We start from the raw sequence: 21483 nt of genomic DNA, 5'->3' as shown, positions 1-21483 counted from the left end.
GATTAGCGATTTTCTATCATTTTTTTAAAAACATAATTGAAAAAGTAAAGGGTGTGGAAGTAGGCCAGACACTATTAGAATAATATGGTGTATATTCGAGATTTTTTGACCCAAGTTTGAAAAAATCATTGAGATTATCAATGATTTAATGCTATTTTCAGAGATTAGCGATTTTCTAACATTTTTTTAAAAACATTATTGAAAAAGTAAAGGGTGTGGAAGTAGGCCAGACACTATTAGAATAATATGGTGTATATTCGAGATTTTTTTAAACAAGTTTGAAAAAGTTATTGAGATTATCAATGATTTCATGCTATTTTCAGAGATTAGCGATTTTCTATCATTTTTTAAAATGTTTTATTGAAAAAGTAAAGGGTTTGGAAGTAGGCCAGACATTGTTGGAATGCTCTGCTGTTTGTTTGAGGTTTTATAGTCATACAAATATTATAAATGTCATCATTTTTCAAAATTGTATGGGTAATTTTCACCCGGTCCCTAACTTGGCGCTGCAAAGTAGCGTCTTCCGAATGTGAGACGAATGTCGAATGTCGAATATGAAACTAACTTCACCTCGGTACGCTACTTAACGTAAAAATATGAGCGAAGTTGACTGGTCATCAGACTGGACACAAATACACAAGAATAATAACAAAACATGTCTTAATGCCATGTTAAATTGTTGTTTTAAACGTGACAGTCGTGGCAACTTATTAGCAAGATGTAGGCTATAGCTACCTTACAGGCTAGCCTACTTTCGTTAGCTCGCTTGTCATCACACGTCCTCCTAGCTAGTGTAGCCTAAATGGTTTGCTGCTGGAGACCTCCGCTGGAATATATATTTGTTAAATGATATATTAGAGGAGACGTTGAACTATGGTAAGTAAATACAGCGTCACACTGCAGTGGACTTTCCTTGAGAAATGGTCCCACACTGCACTTCTCCTAGCCCGCTTCATATTTGCTCTTCTGCTGTAGGAAGCTAAATACTGGAAGATGTTGTTCTCATAATGGGCGGCAATACGATAACGATTATTCATTAGGCTTGGATTTTTATTCTAATGAATTCTTAATGACAATCGATCATCGATTATTCATTACCAATCCTAGTGTCAGGTGATCCGCAAACGTTGGCGAGTAAACTAAAATGTCATCCAAGTACACGAACATGATTTGAAGCAGTCATTCATGGTTGCCTGCATAAGTCTTTGGAAAGTTGCTGGCCCATTGCAAACACCAAAAGGTATCCTAGTGTACTGAACAGCCCAAATGGGGTCGTAAAAGCTGTCTTGTGTCTGTTGTTTTCATGTACTGCCACTTGATGGTAGCCGCTGGCAAGGTCAATAGTCGAGAAAAACTTTGCACCATGCAGGGCATCGAAACACTCGTCGACGCAGCGCAAACGAAAAGCGTCACGTCGGGTCTTGGAATTTAGTCGCCTGTAATCAACACAAAGCCTCAGGCTGTTGTATGCCTCCCTCACAAGTACAATGGGCGACATTAGCATTGGTGCTCTCTTTGATTACACCTTTTTATAGAAGCTGGGTAATGGGCTCTCTAACCTCTTTGTACTGCGTTGGAGGTACACGTCTGTAAGGCTGTGTAACTGGGACATCATCCACTTGATGGATCTCATGTTGGACCTTATCAGTGTAGCCTAGATCTTCTTCTTTATGAGCAAACACATCGACATACTGACTTAGACGCCCAGCAAGCCTAGCTTGTTCTACAGCTGAGCCACCAATATTTAGGCGCATTAACATGAAGGATGGTTCATCGTTTGATGCCCTAACATCTTTCCTCTGCACTGACACTTCCTCTTGGTCAGTAGATATGCGATTAAAATGCACCTCTGTTGCCTCCTCAACACAGTCTACCGAGCTAAGTACACCAATTCTTGTTCTGGGCGACAACCACAGATCCTCCTGTGAGAAGTTCACCACTTGGACTGGAAACACATGCTTGTTTTACTCCACTAGGGTAGGAACTAGGGATGGGCGTGGTTAATCGAATATCCGGATATCCTAAAGTAAGTTAGTATTCTTATACTTTTTTCGAATACTTATGAGCGTAGTTTAATAAAAAAATATGTTTTAATGAAAAACCGTTGCGTCGTGTTGTTAATTGCTAATAGTTGTGACGTTAAAAATTATGAAAACCATCAAAAAAGGTAGGCTACACCTGCGTTCTGCTGCGAGTCTCCTTTCATTTCATTTGGCGCTACAAGAAGCATTGTGTCCTGGCTAAGCAGTACCTCGCAGCAACCTCAGTTCCTGCAGTCTTTTCTACGCCAGCCTGCTCGTAAATCGACTCCGTACTGGCCTCTCCCCTGAGCATGTTTACATTTTCCTGAATAAAAATGCGTATGGCTAATGCAGTTGTGGCTTATTTATTTTCTTACCAGTAGCCATGTAGAGCTAGCGTAATCGGCTGTTTATGTTTGAATTGTGTGGTGGCGCACGTATCTTATAGGATTCCGGTTCCAAGTTAATATCCAAGTTAATATGCAATATTTCTCCATGTGTGTCTTTCGTTTTTATCGAGGATAGCCTACCCAATGTGTTTAATTTAGTCCAATGTAGCCTACTTTTTATTTCACATAATAATAGGCCAATCGCTTTCCCTCCAAATTAAGAGCCTACGTCTGAAGTCCATTTTCCTAAGTTTTTTCAAGTTCATTGTCTCTTCGTCATGTTAATAAATTGATCTTTCATTTGTTTTCTTTATTCAACCCTTATTTAATCTAATAGTTTAACAGTCCCAATTATTGCCAGAATGTGTGGTGGTTCATGTGTTTACTGTATGCTTTGCGTCACGTCAGGCTAATTACATAACGGAACCACATTAACAAAAATGGATTATCCGGATATTCAAAAATAATTTCGGATACTATTCGAATAGTGAAATCAGTTCAAATCTCCATCCCGAGTAGGAACCACAACAAGGTCATTTGAAAGGGGTTTGTTCGACGGCTCTAGTAGCATCAAGCTCTGATCAGCAGAGTGCCTTAAGCCCTTTCGCGTACACGGTGGCAACAGAAGCCGCTGGCACATGCACTGTATTTCTACCTGCTATCCTGGCTGCAGATGTCTTTTCTAACACTTTACATGTTTGCACTCTCTGAAAAGCTTCTCTCCAAACTTGAGTTTAACTCTCCCCAAAGTGTTAAGTCAAAACTGGCAATAGCCAACTCCCTACATCTCTTAATAACACTCATCCCAATGAACAGTGGGGGGGAAGTCTTCTGTGCATTTTTTTCTCCACGTTTTCCCATGTCTTACATTCATCTGAAACTAGGTCTTGGCCATCTGACCCCGTCGAGTCGGTGTTGGAATCTCTGACTACCAAAAACTCACACTCAGGTACAGTTAACCCCATAGTTTGCACATCTAGCTGGATTGGGAATGAGTTAGCGGCAGTTAGCTCAAGCCATTTGGCTGTAGGAGTAATGTCTTCATTCTCTCCTAGCAAGTTCTGTTGGAAGAATGCATCAGAGATGGTGCTAACCTGGCTTCCTGTATTTAACAGGGTCTTGGCCTTAACTCCTCCCACCTCAACTTCAACTTCCGGACATGTACCTACTGCTCTATCAAAAAATCTCTCACGAGTAAGGGTCTGGGAGCCTTTTATCCCACCTCGGACTCCCTGGCTCTCGGCAACTGAGGAAGCTAGTTTCCCTGAGAATGTGCATCTCAGGCGGCAGGCTGACCTTGTTGGTGTGGTCTGCACTCCCTTGCAATGTGTCCTACCCCGTTGCACTTGAAACAGACAGGACTTCCATCTTCTGTGAACTGGAACCTTGGTTTAGGCTTCCCACCTTTGAATTACCTTTCTCGGAAAGCAACTCCATCCCGCATCACACTGACTAACTCCCCAATAGCCTTGCCTTGTTCAGAAACCACCTTAAGAATGTCATCTACAGTAGCAGATGACTTATCTTGTACATTATGTGTTCCGACCTCCATCACCCACACTACCACATACTGTGCTCCTACTCTTCACATCCTTAGTGTCACTGGGCCTGTCTTCTAGACACCAAGAAATCGCCTCGACGCACGTCAAACAGTGAGGACTGGCTTGTCCCTAATCATTCTGCTAAGCTCTCTTCTGAGAGCAGAATCTCTGACTCCCTCCACAAACTGATCTCTAACTGCCATTTTTGTGTCAGCAACTACATCAGGCTTTTGCTTGTGCACAGTGCGAAGGATCTGGGACAGGGTATGTGAGTACTCAAAGAAATCTTCACCCTCTAGTTGGTCATGGCTATAGAAGATCTGTAAGAGCTGGGCGTTTCTCTCTATAAGCTTCTCTGAGGAAACTGACGATGTCATCAGGTTCCTTTAATTCACCCTCAGTACATAACCTGACCTCTTCAAGGGCTGAACCCTTGAGGAGAGGGAATGAAATCAACCTGATTGTCGGTGCCTAGGCCCCTAGCTCTAACAGCACGTTGTACTTCATCTACAAACTCGTCCACGGTACGGCCATCAACGGTTGCATCACCACTAAATGGTTGGATGGAGCGTGCTCTTGGCAAATACACATAGGATCTGTTAGCCCCACTACTTAAAGCAGTTATCTAAGCCATGACTTGGTCATGCTTATTACTCAGTTCTGATCATTTGGCCTGAAGTTCAACAACAGGGTCTGTCTCTGTACCTTCTTCAAGCAAGGGCGAAACAGTCAGTTAATCAAACATTGGGGGGGACAGCTGTGGGACTTTCTGTATTGGGCTTACCCTATCTTACCCATATACATTCACTCACAATATCAGTTAAGAGCTATTAATGTCAGTCTGGTGTCCTGTACCTTAAAACATGTTACAAGAACTACTACTGTTAATAATGTCTAAAATATCCAACATAGACCTACTTTTTTAGATGTCAGCTGCTGAAGTCTCGTTCATTTTTGGCCACTATAATGCGAAATACAACAGCAACGCAATTCCATAGGGATGAAAATGATGAAGGAAGAAAGAACAAATGGCAGGACTCTAAAATAACTTGCTAGATAGCCCAATTCAGAGAACAGGAACGTAGCCCAAAATGCTGTCAAAGCTTTGGTACGTTTGATTAGCCTGTCACTGACTGCTATCCCAGTTTGCTGTAAAGCAACATGCTAGCCTGTATAGGTTGCTGTCGGCTAGCTTGTCAAAAGTGGATACAAGCTGCATAGTATTGCAATCGAAATTCGCACAAATTCTACAATTCAAAATTATAGTGTAATTCATCTAGTCGTTATCTCAGGGATTATGTTAGCTAAATACTGGATATTTACCATCCATAAATATGGGCTTAACATCTGTCTGATGTCGCGTCGCTAACTCATTCATTGACATATAAGCTATAGGGAAAACATGACATGGAGAAATTTCGTGTAAGGCAAGTCAAATGGATTTGGGAAATGGACTGGCCGGGATTTGATATTTTTGGAGCTGGAAAGTAAGACGTAGGCTAGCAGTCAACGATATTGCCCGCATAATCATACAGTATGAACAAATTGGGGGGGACAAATTGTCCTTCTTTAAAAATTGGGGGACGTGTTCCCCTGTCCCCCCATATAATTACGCCCTTGTCTTCAAGGCTCACCTTATCAACACTGTCTCTCTGTGACATTGTGGAGTGTCTGTGTGTAGCTTATCTCAATGTCAAGATAGAAAATGTCTTGCAGAAGTCAGTCCAGTTGGGTTGTGTTGGTGTCCTCTGCTTCTTGTGTGAAGAATCCACCCACGTCGTTGACTGACTCCAGCAGACTGGTCACTGGTCACCGTTTCCTGCCTGTCCCTCCATGAAAGCCTCTCTGTAGTAGTATTCTCCCACACCAGGCACCGTAGTTCTTTGCCACTAATGTTATTTTTGCACTCTCTACAACCCTAACGTATTAACTATATTTAAAATATCACGGAGAAAAAAATCTGAAACACCAATTTAGCAGAACCCCGCTCCTGGTACCAAAATGTGTAGCCTGGCTAAATCGAACCAGCACAGGACACAAATATATTTTCGGGGTCGATATTCTGGACTGTAAAAATTGTGTTCAGATGGATAATGAAAATAAAACAAAACCATTATACTGCAATAGTAATATGACAACGTGTACACTATGCGTTTCTTTTAACTTCAGACATTAGCGTGCAAAGATAACTACAGTGACTCCTGTATACACAAAAATAATTCACAATTAACGTGGGTACATTGATAAACAAGTAAATAAAGGTATAAAGCTTAATACACATAACTTGCTAACATGTACAGATCCGTAGCAAAGAAAATAATAGTTCTACACCATAAGGCTACATGTGGACAATGTCTGCAGTATCTGTTAACATCCGATGGAATACTAACATCAGTTTACAACATCTTCGGGATTTATAAGCATCCATCACAATAAATGGTTACACATTGATATTTTATGCCAACAATCAGCAAAATATACATTTACCTTTAAACACTGAACCCAGGCAAATGCGTGTTCGATGACCGTCAACAACATAGCTTCGCGCTTTGCTCCAGTTATTTCCCAGAGTTCCTTACCCCACAGGTTATAACGAAATCCTGACAGTGCCATCTGGTGGCGTTAGTAAGTCCTACATACATTATCCCACCTGGCTACATAGGAAGCGTTCTTAAACTGATAAATTCATCGAAACCCACCAGCAGCCTTCTTGACCCACTTCCTTCCAAATTCGTGAGGAATTAACTCCTCCCTATTATTGGACCACCCAGGGTAAATATTATTAATGAATCTATCGTAACTGGTCAAATCCCTGACGATTTTGAACAAGCAATTTAGCCCCTACCTAAAAAAAATCCCGGATCTCTTAGCAACTACAGGCCAATTTCAAATCAGCCATTTTTCTCAAAGATTCTGAAAAAAGGGGTGGAACAACAGCTCACTGAACACCTTTCCTCAAATCAGTTGTATGAACCCATCCAGTCCAGATTTCGGCTGTCTATCAATCCACGTTTTTTTCCGTTCTTGTGTTCTTGCGAACTCGTTTGACGTCATCTTTTATTGCCCAAGTACGGTTCCAATCCAAAGAACACAAGTCACAAGAACGCCAAAAATACCCGGAAATGTTCCTGATCCGCCCCTTTTATCGAGGATGCATCGGATGGTGACTTAACCAGCGAGAACGCTTCTGATTTCCTAGAAGTCATTGTAAGATGTCAAGCGAGGCGGACAAAACTCACAACTGTAATTTTTTACTTTTCATATTTTAGCTAAACGGTATGTGCAAATCTAGCCTGACGTTGTCATACTCATAATTCTAGTCAGAATATGAGTCTGAAAACTCTCCGTTGGGCTGTGACTACGGGGCGTGTTTCAACCGAACTCGTAAAACAAATGTCTCTTCCCTCAATTGGATAAACCTACAACCAATCAGAGCAACGTAATATGTTGTTTGTTGAAAACAAATTCAACCAAAGCAGAGCCTGTTTAAGGAGAGCCTGCCCACTCCCTATTAAGCCCCATTGTACTGAATTTTGTTCCAGTTCCACCAGAGTTCCACCGGGAGTGATCGCGGTCGAGTGCAAAATGAATGGGAGTCTATGGAGCTAAATGGCTAAATTTGTCTCTTTTGCCTGATTGTCGTTGATAAATCTCAGATTTGATTATAGTTTTTGCATGTTCAACATGGATTACAGGTCAAAAGTTGAATGAACGAGTACTTATGTCCTTTCGATTTCTTACGGGGTAAGTCGTTGTTGCCCATAACACACTAGCATTCTGCTAACGAATGTTGATTGGTTAGTGAAGGACTGACTACAACCAGAGATCCCGCTTGATGGCATCCAAAGCAGAACCAGAATGTCAGAGCATTAGCAACATTAGCAACAACATTAGCAAGCCAAAACTCTTTCTAGCATGTGTATTGACAGGGAGAGCCTAACCTGTCAGCTGTGTTGTCGATGCCTCGAGAGTAAAGTGGAAGTAACCAGAGCTTGCCGTCAAGCAGTAGCTCTGGTCGTACGATGTGTATGACGTCAATGCCATTTTCAAAGGCTTTTTAGAACAGAAAGGCGACTTAAAAAAATGTTTAACACCCAGTGGTGTATGTTTTTTTGCCTCCCCTTTCGATTTCAGAATTCAAATTACTAGACAAAAAATTATATCCTGAGAAAAGTGGATTTTGAGGGGTATAGCTCCATAGACCTCCATTCATCTGCACTCGACCGTTAGCGCCCTCATATGGAACTTGAGTGGAACTGCAACCAGTTCAGAACCTGGGAAGTTTCCCGAGAGTGGGAGTTCTCTCTTTATTAGACATGGGCTGTTTATTAATCCGAAGAACGCTGAGAACGCAAGTACATTTTTTTGAAGAACGTTCTGGCAAGAATCCTTGCGAGAATGGTCTTGCAAGGACACAGGGACGGAGAATGAATTGAGATGGTTAGGGTTTTCCTGGACTCGCAGCATATGATAACATTGACTAACTAAAAAAACTAGATAACAAAGCTAAAAATGGTCCGTCTACCTGTAATTTTACGTTTTCTGTAGCCTTTGCTAACTTACAGTACCTAATGTTAACTCGTGTCTGCACTGCACTGAGATGCTAGCTAGGTTATCGACAAGTCGGAGCAAATTTACAAATTAGCCGTTTCATCAATAAAATAAGAACATTTTCCGCGACTGAACTGCTTATTTTCTCGTCACATTTTAATTCAGATGCTGATTTACACGTACCGTTTAGCTGAAATATGAAAAGTAAAAAATTATAGTTGTGAGGTTTGTCCGCCTCGCTTGACATCTTGCAATGACTTCTGGGAAATCAGAAGCGTTCTCGCTGGTCAAGTCACCATCCGATGCATCCTCGATAAAAGGGGCGGATCAGGAACATTTCCGGGTATTTTTGGCGTTCTTGGTGACTTGTGTTCTTTGGATTGGAACCGTACTTGGGCAATAAAAGATGACGTCAAACAAGTTCGCAAGAACACAAGAAAGGAAAAAAACGTGGATTGATAAACAGCCATTGCCTCTGACCCAAGCGCTCTTTCGTGACGTTGTTGATTACGTTACTGTTGATCATCTGTCCATCATCGTATAAAGCCCACTTTGGCAATTTCATTGGTACGCCCAGATTCTGTTTTTCTGTAGTTGTTCCCCAAAACGAGACCCTCCAGACCCAACCAAGCCCTCGCCCCTCGGCTTGAAGCAACGGCCCCGGTGGATGTAGGTGGTATAGACCAATTATTTGTTTGTAAACAATCGGGATGCGCGCGCACTGTGGCTGCAGAAAACCGAGAAAGGATAGCATTTTAAATGGCAAAAGGACCACAAGGATAATACAAATAGTTAGATTTAAAAAGACCAAAAGCGTCGAGGAGGACATGCCTTTAGGAGAGAAAGCGATTACCCAATGATCTGTCACATCAGAATTTTGATTTGGGTCACGAAAGTCTTGAAATTTGAGTGAGAATGTCGCCCGGTACAGACCGCATAGTCGAGCGGCAACCATGTCTTCACGTCATGACACAAAGTTCATAATTTTACACTTTTACAGTCAATTCTACATTAAAAAGTTGAGCAGGGCAGCTTTCAAGAGATATGGGAATTCTGCTTTTAGTCAGCTGGTCCGATTATTTTTCTGATTTGTTTAAACTGGCAATCTGAGTGAGACTACATTCCAGTTACACTGTTTTGACGTTAGCCTCAGTCAGACTCGCTCACTGGCAGTGTGCACAATGTTGTATTTCACTCCATTCTACACCAGAAACGTCGAGGACTGCCTAATCGACAGTGCCCTCCAAAAGTATTGGAACAGTGAGGCGAATTCCTTTATTTTTGCTGTAGACTGAAAACATTTGGGCTTGACATCAAATAATGAACGTGAGACCAGAGATCAACGTTTCAGCTTTTATTTCCAGGTATTTACATCAGGATCTGATGCACAACTAAGAAAATATCACATTTTGTTTGAATCCACCCATTTGTCATGTGATCAAAAGTATTGGAACAGATATACTTAAAACATATTTAAGTGAATAAGACTTAATATTTAGTTGCAAATCCTTTGCTTTCAATAACTGCAGCAAGTCTGTGACCCATTGACGTCACCAAACTTTTGCATTCTTCCTTTTTGATGCTTTCCCAGGCTTTCACTGCAGCCTCTTTCAGTTGTTGTTTGTTTTGTGGGGTTCCTCCCTTCAGTCTCTTCTTAAGCAGGTAAAATGCATGCTCTATAGGGTTTAAGTCTGGAGATTGACTTGGCCAGTCTAATACCTTCCATTTCTTGCCCCTGATGAACTCCTTTGTTGTTTTGGCAGTGTGTTTTGGGTCGTTATCTTGCTGCATGATGAAGGCTCTGCCAATCAGTTTGGTTGCATCTTTCCTTAAATTGGCAGACAAAATGTTTCTGTAGACTTCCGAGTTCATTTTGCTGCTGCCATCATGTGTTACATCCTCAATGAAGATTAATGAGCCCGTCCCAGAAGAAGCCATGCAAGCCCAAGCCATGACATTACCTCCACCGTGTTTCACAGATGAGCTTGTGTGTTTGGGATCATGAGCAGTTCCTTTCTTTCTCCAAACTTTAGCCTTTCCATCACTTTGGTAAAAGTTAATCTTTGTCTCATCAGTCCATAAAACTTTGTCCCAGAATTTTTGAGGTTCATCTCTGTACTTTTTGGCAAATTCCAGCCTGGCCTTCCTATTCTTCTTGCTAATGAGTGGTTTGCATCTTCTGGTGTAGCCCTTGTACTTTTGTTCATGAAGTCTTCTGCGAACAGTAGATAGTGATACCTTCACTCCTGCCATCTGGAGGTTGTTGCTGATCTCACTAACAGTTGTTTTAGGGTCTTTCTTTACAGCTCTCACAATGTTTCTGTCATCAACTGCTGATGTTTTCCTTGGTCTACCTGTTCGACGTCTGTTACTTTATGCACCAGTAGTTTTCTTCTTCTTCAGGACATTCCAAATGGTTGTACTGGCTATGGCCAATGTTTCTGCAATGGCTCTGATTGATTTTCCATCTTCTCTAAGACTCACAATTGCTTGTTTTTCACCCAAAGACAGCGCTCTGGTTTTCATGTTGTTTTCACCTCTGAATACAGTCTGCATAGACAAAACCTATCTTACCCAATCTGAACCTGAGTGTAGACATTCAGTGGTATTTATTGATTGAATAATGTATGTAATAGGACACACCTGGGCAACAAAACACACCTGTCAGTCACATGTTCCAATACTTTTGCTCACGTGACAAATGGGTGGGTTCGAACAAAAAGGTGATATTTTCTAATTTGTGCATCAGATCCTGATGTAAATACCTGGAAATAAAAGCTGAAACGTTGATCTCTGGTTTCACATTCATCGTTTGATGTCAAGCCCAAATGTTTTCAGTCTACAGCAAAAATAAAGGAATTGGCCTCACTGTTCCAATACTTTTGGAGGGCACTGTAAATACGAGTCTGGTGAAGATAGCCAGAATCTCGGATTTCTTTAACCTGTCTGTTTCATTCGTCATTTGCCTGAGAAAGCGACCTCCGTTAGCCAGGCTAGTTTTGTCCGATCACTTGGACAGGCTATTTAAGGGTATCGGGGTCAAGTGACTTTTGTGCATAGACAAGTGAACGTAAATGTATTTGTCCAAAGGCCAAGAGCCTCAAAAAGTTAATATCAAGCCCTGCAATCCAGTGGCCAGAGATATATGATGACCTGAACGACAGTCCAAGAGTAATAGAACGGGGAGAAGTTCGTCTTTTGCAACCCACACGCGCAGTTGAGCCTGCTTGACAGTTGTGTGACGTAGGGTGATAATTGGTCTATTGCATGTACGGTTAGGTTTCCGACTCTTCCGGTCGTTTTTATTCTATTAACTCCAGTCAACATTTACAAAACTATCTCCCCCAATAATTTTTGTTTGATTCTCGAACCTGGCTCATACTACTAGCTTTTTCATAGAAGAATTTATCCCAATTTTTGCTAAGTTTGAAACCAATCCGAAATGGGTAAACTAGCAACCCATTTATTTGCTTAGTCAATGAAAGTTGCCTGCAAATGTGCTGGCGGATACTAACAGGGCACGAGCACAAAAGTTCACTTTGGCCGATAGCCGATTTACATGAGCTCTCGGAGCTAGGGAAAAAAAGAGCCACTGTTTAAAGCCAGACAGGAAGACACGGAAGTGGAAAGATGGCCGCGTCCAGTCTCGCGATCTCGCTTGCCTCACCGCGCCACTGAGCACTTTTCATAGAAATGAATGGGGACGCCATCTTGGAAGACAAAAGTAGCTTACTCTAGTTATATTAACTCTATGGACCCAACTTCCCGACCAAATTTTTTTGTGGGCGGGGAGAAGTTGGGCTGGCAGCCAGGCTAGTGCTAATCAGCATCTGAATTAAAATGTGACGAGGTGGCAGGGCCCCTGGGGTGGATGAGGTCCGCCCGGAGTTCCTTAAGGCTCTGGATGTTGTAGGGCTGTCTTGGTTGACACGACTCTGCAACATCGCGTGGACATCGGGGACAGTGCCTCTGGACTGGCAGACCGGGGTGGTGGTTCCCCTCTTTAAAAAGGGGGACCGGAGGGTGTGCTCCAACTTTAGGGGGATCACACTCCTCAGCCTCCCTGGGAAAGTCTATTCAGGGGTCCTGGAGAGTAGGGTCCGTCGGATTGTCGAACCTCGGATTCAGGAGGAGCAATGTGGTTTTCGTCCTGGCCGTGGAACAGTGGACCAGCTTTATACCCTCCGCGGAGTCCTGGAGGGTACATGGGAGTTCGCCCAACCAGTCTACACATGTTTTGTGGATTTGGAAAAGGCGTTCGACCGTGTCCCTCGGGGGCGCATGTGGGGGGTGCTCCGAGAGTACGGGGTACCGGATTTCCTGATCGGGGCTGTCCGGTCCCTGTACGACCGGTGCCAGAGTTTGGTCCGCATTGCCGGTAGTAAGTCGAACTTGTTTCCGGTGAGGGTTGGACTCCGCCAGGGCTGCCCTATGTCATTGATTCTGTTCATTACGTATATGGACAGAATTTCTAGGCGCAGCCAGGGTGTTGAGGGGGTCCGGTTTGGTGACCTCAGGATCGGGTCGCTGCTTTTTGCGGATGATGTGGTCCTGTTGGCTTCATCGGGCCGTGACCTTCAGCTCTCACTGGAGCGGTTCGCAACCGAATGTGAAGCGGCTGGGATGCGAATCAGCACCTCCAAATCTGAGGCCATGGTAATCGACCGGAAAAGGGTGGAGTGCCATCTCCGGGTCGGGGAGGAGATCCTGAACCAAGCGGAGGAGTTCAAGTATCTCGGGAAGAATGGAGCGCGAGGTCGACAGGCGGATCGGTGCGGCGTCCGCAGTGATGCGGGCTCTGCATCGGTCCGTCGTGGTGAAGAAGGAGCTGAGTCGAAAGGCGAAGCTCTCTATTTACCAGTCGATCTACCTTCCTACCCTCACCTATGGTCACGAACTATGGGTAGTGACCGAAAGAACGAGATCGCAAATACAAGCGGCCGAAATGAGCTTTCTCCGCAGGGTGTCCGGGCTCTCCCTTAGAGATAGGGTGAGAAGCTCGGTCATCCGGGAGGGGCTCAGAGTAGAACCGCTGCTCCTCCGCGTCGAGAGGAGCCAGCTGAGGTGGCTCGGGCATCTGATTAGGATGCCTCCTGGACGCCTCCCTGGTGAGGTGTTCCGGGCACGTCCCACTGGGAAGAGGCCCCGGGGAAGACCCAGGACACGCTGGAGGGACTATGTCTCTCGGCTGGCCTGGGAACGCCTCGGGGTCCCCCAGGAAGAGCTAGCGGAAGTGGCCGGGGGGAGGGAAGTCTGGGCCTCCCTGCTTAGGTCGCTGCCCCCGCGACCCGATCCCCGGACAAGCGGCAGATGACGGACGGACGGACGAGAAATAGGCAGTTCAGTCGCTGAAAATGTGCTTATTTTATTGATGAAACGGCTAATTTGTAAATTTCCTCTGACTTGTCCATAACCTAGCTAGTAGCATCTCAGTGCAGTGCAGACACTAGTTAACAGGTACTGTAAGTTTGCAAGGGCTACAGAAAACTTAAAATTACAGGTAGACAGACCATTTTTTAGCTTTGTTATCTAGTTTTCGTAGTTAGTCAGTGTTATCATAATGCTGCGAGTCCAGGAAAACCCTAACCATCTCAATTCATTCTCCGTCCTTGCATCCTTGCAAGACCATTCTCGCAAGGAGGCTTGCCAGAACGTTCTTCAAAAGAATGTACTTGCGTTCTCAGCGTTCTTCGGATTGATAAACAGCCTTTATCTCTGTCCTGGTTCTCCTGGACCTAAGTGCAGCATTTGATAGCCTACTGTGGATCATCAAATTCTCCTGGAACGTATGGAGAACTATGTTGGGATCTCTGGTATGGCACTCAAGTGGTTTAGATTGTATCTATCTGACAGATCACAATTAGTCCACTATGACGGCCACTCATCCAGGAGCAAAGGCTATGTTTTGAAGCAAAAGCATGACTTTAAACTTTTGAATCACCAGATGCCATACTCCTAGGTGTCAACTCTGGTCTTGTGGAGGATAACCCATTGGGGGCCCAGGGAGAACAGCTGGCAGCCAAGTGCAAATACAAGACACTCAAAAAAATACTCAAAGCTTCTCAATAGCATTGCCAACTCATTGTAAAGCATACATAAGTTGTTCTGATCGTGGCAGGGGCATACATATTTGTCAAAACAACAAATGTTGTCATACTAATGCTTTGTATACAACCATTCAAGGTAACATTTATTATTTACATCAATGTTACAGCTAATCGAACCACAGTGTATGCCAATCATGCCAACTCTTGTAAACTTGTTTTACTTGTCTTTAATGACAGACACATTACAGGTTATGCTCCAGAAGATGGAGACATTGGAGGAGAACCAACGAGAGGTTCTCCTATTCAGGCGACTACAGGGCAGACACTGAAGAGGTACCAGTGATGGACCTACAGGTGGCCTAAACACAGGCTAAAATCCAAGACTTTGAGGAGCACCTTAAGGTGCTGGAGTTCCGAACGAGAGTGGTAGGTGTTTTGAGATGCCATGAACTATGGCTTACACGCCACAGCGTTCAATGCTCAAATTGGTGCTAACAATAAGTTCATGACTTTTAATTGCAGATGCTGTGATGAAGTGGAAGACGGAACTGGGAGAGAAGGCTGTGGAGCTCCTCATAGCGGAGACACTCAAACACGCCCCGGCAGCCCATTCAAAACAAGCCAGGTGAATGAATCATGATTGCAGCTTCCATATCCAACCTTTCACATGGCTATGTGACAAAAAAACTAGAATCCCATAATCTTTTTTTGATGATGTATATTATTCTAGATGCAGAGCTGCCAACTCTCACGGTTTCGCCGTGTGACACACGCATTTCACCCATTTCTCACGCCACACCTTGTATATCTCACGCTGAAAAGGCAACGCCAAACAAGTAGCCAAGCTAACGTTGTAAACATTAACGGACGACGCGCAGGTTTTTGTATTGGGGGGAGGTGAACAAGTCATCCGTTTTGGGGGGAGTTGACTCGTATTGGGGGGGAGTATTTTCATTTGGGGGATGTACTCATATTAGGGGGTGTGGTTTGCACTTCAGGGCCACCGTACTGGTTAGACCTTTTGTCCGACTTGAGACGGCACCGAGGACACGGCACTGTGACGTCGCCATCAAAGTACCGTGAGATCGATTCGAGAACTGCCGGCTGTGTAGCCGAGCGCATTTTCTCAAGGGCAACTGCAGGGTTCAAGTGACGACACAGCTATTTCATGATTGGCCAGACTCACACAGGACACCTTTGACGCGTGTTTTGGAATATTCGGACACCTTCAGTTTCGCCAACGCTCAAGTTTAATTGAATAAAAAATGGTGTTGAAGAAAGGGTTTTAGTCAGCCTCTTCACTAACGGAAAGACTAAGTTAAATTATAAATAAAGTAAAGTAAGCAAACAGCGCTTGATCGGCCATGACTGACATCAGCACGCAGCAAACCACGAGAAGCTGGAATGTCCGACTTCACAGAGCCGTTTTCAACTCCTCCCCGACTGCAAGCGGCTACTCTCGCCGGTCGTTTCATGCAGCCGCAGTCCATGTCGAACGCACCTAACGTTGCCACGACGTCGCGGTTACGGACTGGCAACGTGATTTGGTGACGTTGCCGTTACCTCATGGCGTTTTTCACTTCCATACATGGCCAAAGACGTTGCGGCAACGTATGTTTGGTCATCGAGTGACGTTGCGGCAACGTGAGGGCAACGTAACTGTGTTAGCTGGGTCCACTGTAAAACACGGAGTACAGCAGGGTTCTGTCCTAGACATGTCCCTCTACATGCTGCCTCTGGGAAACATAATTAGAAGCTCCAGAGTAAATTTTCACTGCTATGCAGATGACACCCACTATACATGTCCCTAAAGCCTGGAGAACTACCACACACTCTGGAAATGTGTTTCTGGGATAAGAACTTGGATGACTGTAAATTTCCTGCTTCTCAACTTGGATGAAACAGAGTTTAAAATGTTTTGACCTAAAAAATGAAATTGAATACAAATGAAATAATGTATTCAATCTCACCTTGGACCTAAACGGCATCAAAGTCTCCCAAAGCCAGCAATCTAGGAGTCACAATGGACCCAGACCCCTCGTTTGAGAACCATATTAAGCACATTACCAAAACTGCATTTTTCCATTGAAGGATTTAAATTTACTGTGTCTAATCCAATATGTAATGATGGTAATCAATGACACAAATATGTGTTCTAGAAAGAGTGGTCTGGAGTCGCAGAGGTCCGATAATATCAGTTTTAATGCAGCAGTTGGAAATCAACAGTACAGAGCTCCGGGGTTGTCTAAGTTTCCCTACCTGCAACAGAGTTTGGGCTGGTTCACGAAGTCCAACTGGCTATCTGTCCCTGCCCCAGCATATATTATACAGTGCAATTGAAACAGAAATATCAAAAAAGGGTTGAGCTTGTTCTCTCGTGTATCAGGGAGTTTGTTCTTCCCTACGCATCCCACCTGCTCGGGTGCTCTCTCAGCCCGGTTTCAAGGTTGCTTCTGAAATGGAGAGATAACAACACAAAATACAGCCTGTTTCCCACACCCTGTTTGAGACACAATGTTTTAAGCCTGAGCACACTTCTAAGTTAATAAGACATACATTTAGTAAGTACAATACATAACTTTAATACATGCATCCTTTATAAAGTCGTGCAAGCATTGTTCCCGTTGCTATATTCACTAGGGCACAGTGACCGTGATGCATTTGGTGATTAAGTTGCCACAAATATTAATAACTGGAATTATAGATAGTGCCATGCCCGTGATACAGCTAATGATTATAGTTCTAGAATTGTACTGTAATGTAATATAAATTCTTTACCATCTACGTAACATAGCTAAAATAAGGAATTTCCTCTCAAAGGATGATGCTGAAAAACTAATACATCCATTTGTTACATCCCGAATGGACTGTTGCAATGTGTTATTCTCTGGCCTCCCAAGTACTTACATAAAAGATTTACAACTGGTGCAAAATGCTGCTGCAAAACTGCTGACCAGAACCAGAAAATATGTAAGGGATAATGCCCGACGAGGTGTCCAATATCATCTGATAACGGACGATGCGGAGGCGTGAACCTCCGCGGAGTTTTTTTTTACAAACATTAATTTATGTTTTAAGGCGTTTTGCAATAGAAAAGCCAATCGGCTTTCCTTTGGCTGACCTATTAGCCCAAAAGCTAACGTTATGCTAGCAGGATTCAAAGCCAATAACATTGTGTACGGTTGACAAACAGTAAATATAATTTTACAGTATGTTTGACAATAAGATTTGCTAGCTAACCAGCCATGTCACTGTCCAAAAATTAATATCAAGATTTTCATGAACAATATGCAGCCTGTGCAGCCTGTGGAGCGAGTTGAAAAGCAAATGGATGTGAGATGATCGCATCAAAGTTGACATTTTCTCCAATCAGTGATTATAATTTGACAGTATGTTTAACACCAAGACTAGCCAGCTATCAAGCCAAGTTAATGTCCCCAAATAAAATCAAGATTTTTAAGAAGAAAATAATCGGCCATGGGTAGAGTTGCTGCTAGCCGCAGACTGTCTGAAGTAGATTGACTAGCGAGATGAATAGCGAATGGGATGTGAGATGAGCGGTTACGTGAAACTGACACACTACATTCAGAAAAGAAACATTTTTCAAATAGGTTAAAATAAATATTGAAGTCACTCATTGTTGTAAATACAAGTTAGCTTGTTAAAGTCTTTCACTTATTGTAAATGGAGGCTTTGACTACGTCACTGTTGTTATGGTTACATATTTAAGATATTTTGTACAGGCTCCTGTGTAGCCAGCGGAATAATTTAGAACGGTGAAAAGACAGTTTTTCTGCAATGACGCAGTAGGTGTCCGTTATCACCCTTTCTAAAACTGGTTGTTCCCATCCTTGATTGTGATTGGCTATATCGCGTTCCATGCCGTTGTAAAATCCAGCATAACCTCCCAGGTTGTCCTCATAACATTCTTTAACACTCCATATTACTGCGCATCGAATATTTCAAATGGAAAAAGACGGCAAAGAAGTCCGTCTGGCTGTTGCGTGGCAACGATTTATATAGGAACTATACTTTGTAGTAGCGGAAGAATGACGGTTTATTATTAAACTATTTTGTTTCTAATTGTTTTTATTGATGAAACCATATCAAACGTTTGTAGTAACAGTTTTAGAAAAGCAATAAGCCCCGCGAGTCCGTGGTTTACGCTGATTTTAGAACAGGTAAGGGGAATAGTTAGGCACGACGCGAAGCGGAGTGCCGAAAACGCCCTTACCTGTTCTATTCCGCTACTCTGCTTCGCGTCGTGCCTAACAACTCCCCTTACCTGTTCTAAAATCAGCATAAACCACGGCCTCTTGGGGCTTATTGCTTAAATAATGTACACCCCTGCAGCCAATCAGAATTGAGTATTCACCCAGACCATGGTATAAGACCATTTAACATCTACTCTTGCCTCTCTACACTGGCTCCCAATCCAAGCCAGGGCTAATTTCAAAGTCCTAGCCTATAAATCTGTCCATGGTGCCCTACCTCTCTGGTATCCTTGCACCCTATCACCCAATAAGGACACTATAATCCCAAGATGCCAGCTATCTGGTGGTTCCAAAAATCAACAAGAATACTGCTGGAGGCAGGGCGTTCTCTTATAGAGCACCTCTTCTCTGGAACAAATTACCTGTCTAAATTAAGGCGGCTGACACCGTTTCGACATTCAAAGTTAGGTTAAAACCCTTTCTGTTTAGTCAGTTCTATGGCTGTACTTTTAAAACTTCACTACAAATAATGCAAACCTGAAGTGTGGGTTTGGCTGTATATGTATCATACAACTTTTAAATTACAAATAAAGCATCTGTATGTCTGCATAGGTATCATATAACTTGAATTTGCTAATAAAGTTAACCTGTTCTCACACGGTTCTACACCAGCATTGTTGAGTATCCTAACTGGCTGTACAGTATAGTTGAGTGACAAAAAAATGATTTTATTTTATTGTTGTTGTTATTTCTGATTATATTATTAGTATACTTGTTGTTTTATTGGTTTTCTTAATGTGGTGTGTTATCATTGTATTAGGGTAGGTGGATTGGAGTTAGTAGGTATGGTATGTATTTAATTTGCATTTAAAGGGAAAGCATTTGGTGGTGGTGGAGTTTTCTTCCCAAAACAGCGACACATAACATACACTACTGATACAGATAGCTTGCTAACCCCTCTACCATTCACACCTCCGCTATTGTAAAAGAAAAATGTGTTATAGTGACTCTGATAACATCAGCACATAGAAAAAATTAAAGCAAATAAACTGAAGATTGAAATGCACAAGCATGAACAGGTTGTTTTAACATAAAGATGACCTGACGCTTTGTGTAGTCTTGTCCTAAGAATTTCAGTGCCCCGGTCTGACCTAGTGTTGTTCTGTTCATTTGACAATAAAAAACTTGAACTTAAAGTAGCGAAAATAGGTAATAAAGTTCCAGAGGAAGATTATTCAAATTGGAAGGAGCTTTGACTTGACTCCAACTGAAAATTCTAGAAAAGATGAACAAGGGGTGTTGCATACAGTGCCCTCCAAAAGTATTGGAACAGTGAGGCCAATTCCTTTATTTTTGCTGTAGACTGAAAACATTTGGGCTTGACATCAAACGATGAATGTGAAACCAGAGATCAACGTTTCAGCTTTTATTTCCAGGTATTTACATCAGGATCTGATGCACAAATTAGAAAATATCACCTTTTTGTTCGAACCCACCCATTTGTCACGTGAGCAAAAGTATTGGAACATGTGACTGACAGGTGTGTTTTGTTGCCCAGGTGTGTCCTATTACATACATTATTCAATCAATAAATACCACTGAATGTCTACACTCAGGTTCAGATTGGGTAAGATAGGTTTTGTCTATGCAGACTGTATTCAGAGGTGAAAACAACATGAAAACCAGAGCGCTGTCTTTGGGTGAAAAACAAGCAATTGTGAGTCTTAGAGAAGATGGAAAATCAATCAGAGCCATTGCAGAAACATTGGCCATAGCCAGTACAACCATTTGGAATGTCCTGAAGAAGAAGAAAACTACTGGTGTACTAAGTAACAGACGTCGAACAGGTAGACCAAGGAAAACATCAGCAGTTGATGACAGAAACATTGTGAGAGCTGTAAAGAAAGACCCTAAAACAACTGTTAGTGAGATCAGCAACAACCTCCAGATGGCAGGAGTGAAGGTATCACTATCTACTGTTCGCAGAAGACTTCATGAACAAAAGTACAAGGGCTACACCAGAAGATGCAAACCACTCATTAGCAAGAAGAATAGGAAGGCCAGGCTGGAATTTGCCAAAAAGTACAGAGATGAACCTCAAAAATTCTGGGACAAAGTTTTATGGACTGATGAGACAAAGATTAACTTTTACCAAAGTGATGGAAAGGCTAAAGTTTGGAGAAAGAAAGTAACTGCTCATGATCCCAAACACACAAGCTCATCTGTGAAACACGGTGGAGGTAATGTCATGGCTTGGGCTTGCATGGCTTCTTCTGGGACGGGCTCATTAATCTTCATTGAGGATGTAACACATGATGGCAGCAGCAAAATGAACTCGGAAGTCTACAGAAACATTTTGTCTGCCAATTTAAGGAAAGATGCAACCAAACTGATTGGCAGAGCCTTCATCATGCAGCAAGATAACGACCCAAAACACACTGCCAAAACAACAAAGGAGTTCATCAGGGGCAAGAAATGAAAGGTATTAGACTGGCCAAGTCAATCTTACTTAAACCTAATCTGACTTAAACCCTATAGAGCATGCATTTTACCTGCTTAAGAGGAGACTGAAGGGAGGAACCCCACAAAACAAACAACAACTGAAAGAGGCTGCAGTGAAAGCCTGGGAAAGCATCAAAAAGGAAGAATGCAAAAGTTTGGTGACGTCAATGGGTCACAGACTTGCTGCAGTTATTGAAAGCAAAGGATTTGCAACTAAA

At 42.9% G+C, this 21483-nt stretch overlaps 1 long non-coding RNA gene across 1 annotated transcript; it reads left to right on the top strand.

Annotated features, from left to right (window-relative positions):
* The first annotated feature begins 513 nt into the window (after positions 1 to 513).
* On the top strand, positions 514 to 15146 carry LOC124471892. Its single transcript, XR_006956569.1, has 3 exons — positions 514 to 876; positions 14787 to 14975; positions 15072 to 15146. It is a non-coding gene; the product is annotated as an uncharacterized LOC124471892 (long non-coding RNA).
* Positions 15147 to 21483: the final 6337 nt, after the last annotated feature.

This window comes from Hypomesus transpacificus, chromosome 9 (genome assembly GCF_021917145.1).
Source record: "Hypomesus transpacificus isolate Combined female chromosome 9, fHypTra1, whole genome shotgun sequence".
Classification (NCBI taxonomy): Eukaryota; Metazoa; Chordata; class Actinopteri; order Osmeriformes; family Osmeridae; genus Hypomesus; species Hypomesus transpacificus.
The sequence above is the reverse complement of the archived record's forward strand: the minus strand, read 5'-3'. Positions and strand labels throughout refer to the sequence as shown.